This window comes from Zingiber officinale, chromosome 5A, assembly GCF_018446385.1.
Source record: "Zingiber officinale cultivar Zhangliang chromosome 5A, Zo_v1.1, whole genome shotgun sequence".
Classification (NCBI taxonomy): Eukaryota; Viridiplantae; Streptophyta; class Magnoliopsida; order Zingiberales; family Zingiberaceae; genus Zingiber; species Zingiber officinale.
The window spans coordinates 137,709,410-137,718,640 of NC_055994.1; the positions used below are offsets into that span (position 1 = coordinate 137,709,410).

A 9,231-nucleotide genomic window follows, 5' to 3' on the forward strand; every position below is an offset into this window, starting at 1 on the left:
AGATATGTGCCTAAATAGAAAAATGTTCAAGAAAATAATAGAAAATCAAAATTTGAGGATTTAAGGATAGAAAATCAAGTCTTGAGGTCAAGGCTTGATAAATTAGAGAAGACCCTTAACAAAATGACAATTAGTGTCCCAGGGTCTAAGAGGGAAAACCTACGTTTAGGAAAACAAGAATCATTCAATGGCAAGAGAGGTTTGTGATATAAACCAAAAGCCAAGGAGAATATTCCCTCGTACCATAGAGTTACATATAGTTATGGAACTAATCAAGCCAAAGTTACAAGGAATGTTATCCTTAGAATTGATCTTGAGAAGACTAGCGTGACCAAAACTTGTAAGAATCCTAGAAAGGTCATTAAGAAGGAATTGAAGGAAGTTATCTCTAGTGAATATCTAGAATACCTAAAAAGTATTAATAGATTTTGGGTTCCTAAGAATGTATTTTCTATATCCTATATAAGTTTAGAGAGTGTCAATTTAAATTAGAAGAGTATGGTTAACTTAACTTTTGTAAAGTTAGTACTTAGGACATTTTCAAGATATTATGATATCTTGTAAGTGAAAGGTTAAATCTTTACTCATGAAAAGTAAAAGTGTGTAGAAATTGATGATTAAAATTTAAATACTAATAATAATGCATTTTCATCTAAAATCCGAAATGAAAGTTTAAAAACACTCGAACTAATTTTAAAATTTTGAAAAAAAATTATTGATATATTGTTTCCATCAAAATTATAAAAATTACAAGTCTTCATAAAAATTTATGAAAAATCTAATATCCTAAATTCTTAATCTTTCAAAATTTAATCAAAGTCGCACTAGTTTGAAATCGATATCGTATTTTTTTTAAACAAAATTATTACAACCCATCCCTATTATCAATATGGCGTTTTAAATTTTGAATTTCAAAACAATTATATATATATATATTGTCAAAATTCCTTTCGCCTTAAACTAAGATTTTTTCACATTAAGAATAACGTTTATTTGTATACTTAAATATTTTATTTTAAAAAAAAATCATTATCAGTGATGTTTTATCTTTCTTCTTAGAAAAAAGAATATACAACTTCTATTCAAATGAGCTTGACGAGGGCACAACTTGAAGCATAAGTTTATACAAGCTTCATAAAATGAGAGATCATGGCCTTTGCAATGTGCTCGTAGGCCCCAAACTCGTCACCATTTACAAAGGCAAGATCGGTTCCTCTAGTTACGTCGTGTGGATGGTTGCTCGGACATATCTCTCTTGATAGAAACACAATGGCATTATCTTATTTCCAAGAGAAAACGAGATCGATCACATATCCTTTCATGATTTGGTATACTTATGGACACTTACTGTGATTTAAGCCTTGTTACAATGCCCGCGAGATGAAGATATGAGAGAGGGAAACAGATAAGAGGGAATAAAAAAAATGATATATATATATAACTCTAAACCCTAACTCACTTCTACTGTTCACCCCTCGGTCAATATTGCACCTGAATCTTGCAATAGTGCAACACAAGAACAACACAAGGATTCTAATAGCAAGTTATTGAAATAAACCCTCTCCTCATAAAAACTTAATTTAATATCATAATGGACCAATGGCCTACATATCATATATTAAACTGATAAGAAGATACTATACTTGATTATAACCAAGAGACCGAGAAAGGTATGAATTATATTGTTTCATCCTACCTTTTAAAGATCCAAATAGCACAGGAAGCGCTTAATTCAGCGATGTGGGACTATAGTTCCATGCTCTTCACCCTCTTTAGTATTGTATCACGCCATAATAAGTCAATTAACATAGTACATACAAGAAAAATATGAACAAAAACAACTAAACACTACTAGTCCGACATGACTCAAGGAAAATTGTAACAATTCCTTAATTTTTTCGAACACTTCAAAGAATAAAAGTGAAAACAAAAATAATATCATTTGTTAAATGACATATCTATTTAGTAGATCAACTATTATTAGATATTGATATGAACTGATGAAGAATTTTAAAACCAATAATAGATCATAATCCCTACTATATATATATATTATTTAATTCTATTTGATTAAAATGAATATTTAAAAAGTTAAATAAATAATATTAAATTATATTTTATTTTCATAATTTTAATTATATGATTATTATTTCAACACATATGATTATGTATAATAATTTAAATCAGATTTAATAAATTAGGATGATAATAGTATAAAATACTACTCTAATATTTTTTTTCTTCTTATATAAATGTATTGAGGGATTTTTTTTCTTATATTTATGACAACTTTAGACAAGCTTAAGAGTAAGGTGAGACTAGGAGTGTTAAAAATAAATTTGATTTGATCATTCAATCAGAGTTGATTTGAAAAAAATTAGATTCAGCTTAGAATTTTTTGAGTTTAGGTCATGTTCGGATTGAAGAGTTTTGGGTTGAAAATTTTCTGGTCGAATTCAGATTGGATTCAGGTTGACCTGAATTTGGGGTTTAGTGAATTTGTTGGGAGTTAAATTAAATTTTATTTTAAAAATTAAAATATTTTTATGTATATTAATATTAATGCTAGTATCATAATGAAAAAGTATTGAGATAAAAGTAACAAATTATAAAAAAAATAGCTAAATAAGTCAATTTGAATCATATTTAGGATTATTCAATTCGGGTTCGGATTGATTGGGTTCGAATTTATGATTCAATTCGAATTTTGATTGAATTCGGGTTAATTTTTTTTAAAAAAAAATTGACCTGACCCAAATCTGCTCCACCTAAATTGTCAACCTTAGGCGACAACCGAGAGAGTTTAAGGATTCTAAATATTTGAATTTTGTTAAGAAATGAACTAAAACCTAATTGTAATATTGGTTTTTGTCATTATCAACAACCAAAGCCAGCCCATTTGAGAAGGAAATTCTTGAGTTGGTGTCAGTTTATTGGAAGCACACTTTTCTTTTTCTACTTCAATGATGTACCTTAGAAGGCTCTTGATGGCAGATCTTGATATTTAAATTTCATTTGATCGGGTGCGCCTGATTCTAGCAATAGTGCAACGCAAGAATGACACACGAGGATTCCAATAGCAAGCTATTGAAATGAACCCTCACCCCATAAAAAATTAATTTAATATCACAGTGGGCCAATGACCCACGTATCAGATATTAAACTGATAAGAACAGATACTACACTTGATCTTAGCCAAAAGGCCGAGAAAGGTATGAATTATATTGTTGCATCCTACCTTCTTTTAAAGATCCAAATAGCACATGAGCCACTTAATTCAGCGATGTGGGACTATAGTTCCATGCTCTTCGCCCTCTTTAGTATTGTATCATGCCATAATAAGTTAATTAATACAGTACATAAAAGAAAAATATGAACAAAAATAACTAAACACTACTAGTCCGACTCAAGGAAAATTATACCAAGTCCTTAATCTCTTCAATCACTTCAAAGAATGAAAGTAAAAATAAAATTAATATCATTTGTTTAATGGCATGTCTCTCCAGTAGATCAACTATTATTAGATATTGATATGAACTGATGAAGAATTTTAAAACCAACAATAGATCATATATATATATATATATATAGAGTTTTGATCTCCTGCGCGCTCGCACAGTGCGCGACTGTGCGCGCGCAGGAGATCGGTCAGTTTTTTATTTTTTTTTAATTTTTTAAATATTTTAAATTTCAAAAATCAATTAAAAAATTTAACATTTCCTTATATAAATTTTTAATACCTTAATATATCCCCTTAACATATTACAATACTTAATAAATACTTAAATTAATTTTATTTTAATTTTTTTTTAAAACCAAACACTATAACCTAATTGGAAAGCCTAAACCCCAGAGATAAAATCTAAAAAAAAAAATAGTTTTAACACTATAACCAAAGCCTGAACCCTAAAATAAACTCTTAAAAAAATATTTTTTTATTTTTTTATTTTATAAATTAAAAAAAATAAAAAAAAATAAAAACCGTTGTTATCCTGCGCGGCGTGCACAGTCGCGCACTGTGGCGTCGCGCAGGATAACAAAATTCTATATATATATATATATATATATATATATATATATATATATAATTTAATTCTTCAACACATAGCGAAAATGATTATGTATGATAATTTATATCAGATTTAGTAGATTAGGATGATATGATAGAAGTTATAGTATAAATCCTTACTCTAATATTTTTTCTTCTTCTTATATAAATGTATTGAGGGATTTTTTTTCTTAGATTTCTGATAACTTTAGACAAGCTTAAGAGTAAGGTTCAACGGTAAAGTGAGACTAGGAGTGTTAAAAATAAATTCGATCTGATCATTCAATCTAAGTTGACCTAAAAAAAATTAGATTCAGATTAGAATTTTTTGAGTTCAGGTCATGTTCGAATTGAAGAGTTTTGGGTTGAAAATTTTTGGGTCGAATTCGGATCGATTTCAGGTTGACCTGAATTTGGGGTTAAGTGAATTTGTTGGGAGTTAAATTAAATTTTATTTTAAAAATTAAAATATTTTTATGTATATTAATATTAATGTTAGTATGATAATGAAAAAGTATTGAGATAAAAGTATAAAATTATTATAAAAAATAGCTAAACAAGTCGGGTTTGGATTGGTCGGCTTCAAATTTAGAATTGAATTCGAATTCGGATCTAATTCGGGTTTAGATTTTTTTAAAAAACATCGAGCGAGATGGCAACTGAGAGAGTTTGAGGATTTTAAATATTTGAATTTTTGTGAAGAAATGAACTAAAACCTAATTATATTATTGGTTTTTGTAATCATCAACAACCAAAGTCAGCCAAATTATATTGGTTTTTGCCAATCATCTAGAAGCAAAACCAGCCCATTCAAGAAGGAAATTCCTGAGTTGGCGTGGGAGTATTATTGTGGATAAGGACCATTACTTGGTGTTCAAGCCATAGCATACTACTATGATAATCTCACTTCTTTAAAAAGTTAATTGATGTGAGACTATAATTCCATGCTCTTCACCCTTTGTAGTATAGTCTCATGTCATAACAGGAGTTACTCCATCCCTATTCTCGACTGCTCACCTCCTCTGTTGCTCGCTTCTCCCCTTCTCCACCAAAGCTCTCCATCAATATAACAACTAAGTTTGTTGGGATCACACTTTCCTTTTCTACTTCAATGATATACCTTAGAAGGCTCTTTGTGGCAAAGCTTGATATTTTAGATATTTTAATTACATTTGGTCGGGTGTGCCTAAATCTTGCAATAGTGCAACGCAAGAACAACACACGAGGATTCCAATAGCAAGCTATTGAAATGAACCCTCTCCTTGTAAAAAATTAATTTAATATCACAGTGGACCAATGGCCCACATATCAGATATTAAACTAATAAGAACAGATACTACACTTGATCTTAGCCAAAAGGCCGAGAAAGGTATGAATTATATTGTTGCATCCTACCTTCTTTTAAAGATCCAAATAGCACATGAAGCACTTAATTCAGCGATGTGGGACTATAGTTCCATGCTCTTCGCCCTCTTTAGTATTGTATCATGCCATAATAAGTTAATTAATACAGTACATAAAAGAACAATATGAACAAAAATAACTAAACACTACTAATCCGACACCAACTTAGGGAAAATTATACCAAGTCCTTAATTTCTTCAATCACTTCAAAGAATGAAAGTAAAAATAAAATTAATATCATTTGTTTAATGGCATGTCTCTTCAGTAGATCATTATTAGATATTGATATGAACTGCTAAAGAATTTTAAAACCAACAATAGATCGTGTGTGTGTATATATATATATATATATATATATATATATATATATATATATAATTTAATTCTTCAACACATAACGAAAATGATTATGTATGATAATTTAAATCAGATTTAGTAGATTAGGATGATATGATAGAAGTTATAGTATAAATCCTTACTCTAATATTTTTTCTTCTTCTTATATAAATGTATTGAGGGATTTTTTTTCTTAGATTTCTGATAACTTTAGACAAGCTTAAGAGTAAGGTTCAACGGTAAAGTGAGACTAGGAGTGTTAAAAATAAATTCGATCTGATCATTCAATCTGAGTTGACCTAAAAAAAATTAGATTCAGATTAGAATTTTTTGAGTTCAGGTCATGTTCGAATTGAAGAGTTTTGGGTTGAATATTTTGGGGTCGAATTCGGATCGATTTCAGGTTGACCTGAATTTGGGGTTTAGTGAATTTGTTGAGAGTTAAATTAAATTTTATTTTAAAAATTAAAATATTTTTATGTATATTAATATTAATGTTAGTATGATAATGAAAAAGTATTGAGATAAAAGTATAAAATTATTAAAAAAAAATAGCCAAACAAGTCGGGTTCGGATTGGTCGGCTTCAAATTTAGAATTGAATTCGAATTCGGGTTTAGATTTTTTTAAAAAAAATCGACCGAGATGGCAACTGGGAGAGTTTGAGGATTTTAAATATTTGAAATTTTGTTAAGAAATGAACTAAAACCTAATTATATTATTGGTTTTTGTAATCATCAACAACCAAAGTCAGCCAAATTGTATTGGTTTTTGCAATCATCAAGAAGCAAAACCAACCCATTCGAGAAAGAAATTCCTGAGTTGGCGTGGGAGTATTATTGTGGATAAGGACCATTACTCGGTGTTCAAGCCATAGCATACTACTATGATAATATCACTTCTTTAAAAAGTTAATTGATGTGAGACTATAATTCCATGCTCTTTGTGAGACTATAATTCCATGCTCTTCACCATTTGTAGTATAGTCTCATGTCATAACAGGAGTTACTCCATCCCTATCCTCGACTGCTCACCTCCTCTCCTGCTCGCTTCTCCCCTTCTCCACCAAAGCTCTCCATCAATATAACAACTCAGTTTGTTGGGATCACACTTTCCTTTTCTACTTTAATGATATACCTTAGAAGGGTCTTGGTGGCAAATCTTGATATTTTAATTACATTTGGTCGGGTGCGCCTGAATTTGCAATAGTGCAACGCAAGAACGACACACGAGGATTCCAATAGCAAGCTATTGAAATGAACCCTCTCCTCGTAAAAAATTAATTTAATATCATAGTGGACCAATGACCCACATATCAGATATTAAATTGATAAGAACAGATACTACACTTGATCTTAGCCAAAAGGCCTAGAAAGGTATGAATTATATTGTTGCATCCTACCTTCTTTTAAAGATCTAAATAGCACACGAAGCGCTTAATTCAGCGATGTGAGACTATAGTTCCATGCTCTTCGCCCTCTTTAATATTGTGTCATGCCATAATAAGTCAATTAATACAGTACATAAAAGAAAAATATAGACAAAACAACTAAACACTACTAGTCCGACACCGACTCAAGGAAAATTATACCAAGTTCTTAATTTCTTCAAGCACTTCAAAGAATGAAAGTGAAAACAAAAATAATATCATTTGTTAAATGACATGCCTCTTTAGCAAATCAACTATTATTAGATATTGATATGAACTGATGAAGAATTTTAAAATCAACAATAGATCATAATCCCTGCTATATATATATATATAATTTAATTCTATTTGATTAAAATGAATATTTAAAAAGTTAAATAAATAATATTAAATTATATTTTATTTTCATAATTTTAATTATGTGATTACTATTTCAACACATAACTAAAATGATTATGTATGATAATTTAAATCAGATTTAGTAGATTAGGATGATACGATAGAAGTTATAGTATAAATTCTTACTCTAATATTTTTTTCTTCTTATATAAATGTATTGAGGGATTTTTTTCTTATATTTCTGACAACTTTAGACAAGCTTAAGAGTAAGGTTCAATGGTAAGGTGAGACTAGGATTGTTACAAATAAATTTGATCTGATCATTCAATCTGAGGTGACCTAAAAAAATTAGATTCAGATTAGAAATTTTTGAGTTCAGGCCATGTTCGGATTGAAGAGTTTTGGGTTAAAAATTTTCGGGTTGAATTTGGATCGGATTTAGGTTGACCGGAATTTGGGGTTTAGTGAATTTGTTGGGAGTTAAATTAAATTTTATTTTAAAAATTAAAATATTTTAATATATATTAATATTAATGGTAGTATGATAATGAACAAGTATTGATATAAAAGTAAAAAATTATTTTAAAAAATAGCTAAACAAGTCATTTTGAATCATATTTAGGATTATTCAGTTCGGGTTCGAATTGGTTGAGTTCGAATTTAGGATTAAATTCGAATTCGAATCAAATTCAGGTTAAGATTTTTTTAAAAAAAATCGACCTAACCCAAATCTGGTCCACCTAAATTGTCAACCTTAGGCGAGATGGCAACTGAGAGAGTTTGATGATTCTAAATATTTGAATTTTTGTTAAGAAATGAACTAAAACCTAATTGTATTATTGGTTTTTGTCATCATCAACAACCAAATTAAAGCCATCCAAATTGTATTGATTTTTCTCATCATCAAGAACCAAAACCAGCTCAAAAGGAAATTCCTGACTTGGTGTGGGAGTATTAATGTGGATAAGGACCATTACTCGGTGTCCAAACCATAGCATACTACTATGATAATCTCTCTCCATTAAAAAAAATCGATGTGGGACTATAGTTTCATGCTCTTCACCCTTTGTAGTATAGTCTTATATCATACCAGGAGTTACTCCATCCCTATCCTCGACTGCTCACCTCCTCTCCACCTCGCTTCTCCCCTTCTCCACCAAAGCTCTTCGTCAATATAGCAGCTCAGTTTGTTGGAATTAGACTTTCCTTTTTCTATTTCAATGATGTAACTTAGAAGGCTCTTGGTGGCAAATCTTGATATTTAAATTACATTTGGTTGGGTCCGCCTGAATCTTGCAATAGTGCAACACGACACACGAGAATTCCAATAGCAAGCTATTGAAATGAACCCTCTCCCCATAAAAAAATTAATTTAATATCATAGTGGACCAATGGCCCACGTATCAAATATTAAACTGATAGGAACATATACTATTGAATTAAATTTCTGTCGATAAAATAATGGAAACTATTTATTATAAGGAAAATAACAAGATTTCTGATGGAATCTAATTTCCATCAGAGATTCTCGGCGAAAATGAGATTCTATCGGTAATTCCATAAATAAAATTAGAGCATTGGCCCTTCTCCTCTCGCGCGCTCGTCTTTCTCCTCTCCGGCGATCCCGGGGTGATCTCTCCTCTCCGGTGATCTTTAGGTAAGTTATTGTTGGTTGC

At 30.0% G+C, this 9,231-nt stretch overlaps 5 non-coding genes across 5 annotated transcripts; all 5 read right to left on the bottom strand.

Annotated features, from left to right (window-relative positions):
- Positions 1-1,480: 1,480 nt before the first annotated feature.
- On the bottom strand, positions 1,481-1,674 carry LOC121983680. The gene has a single exon (XR_006112696.1). It is a non-coding gene; the product is annotated as a U2 spliceosomal RNA (small nuclear RNA).
- A 1,344-nt stretch (positions 1,675-3,018) lies between these two features.
- LOC121983527 lies at positions 3,019-3,216 on the bottom strand. The gene has a single exon (XR_006112571.1). It is a non-coding gene; the product is annotated as a U2 spliceosomal RNA (small nuclear RNA).
- A 2,007-nt stretch (positions 3,217-5,223) lies between these two features.
- On the bottom strand, positions 5,224-5,421 carry LOC121983481. Its single transcript, XR_006112531.1, has one exon. It is a non-coding gene; the product is annotated as a U2 spliceosomal RNA (small nuclear RNA).
- A 1,549-nt stretch (positions 5,422-6,970) lies between these two features.
- LOC121983574 lies at positions 6,971-7,167 on the bottom strand. Its single transcript, XR_006112610.1, has one exon. It is a non-coding gene; the product is annotated as a U2 spliceosomal RNA (small nuclear RNA).
- Positions 7,168-8,830: 1,663 nt separating this feature from the next.
- LOC121983682 lies at positions 8,831-9,018 on the bottom strand. The gene has a single exon (XR_006112698.1). It is a non-coding gene; the product is annotated as a U2 spliceosomal RNA (small nuclear RNA).
- Between the last annotated feature and the right edge of the window lie 213 nt (positions 9,019-9,231).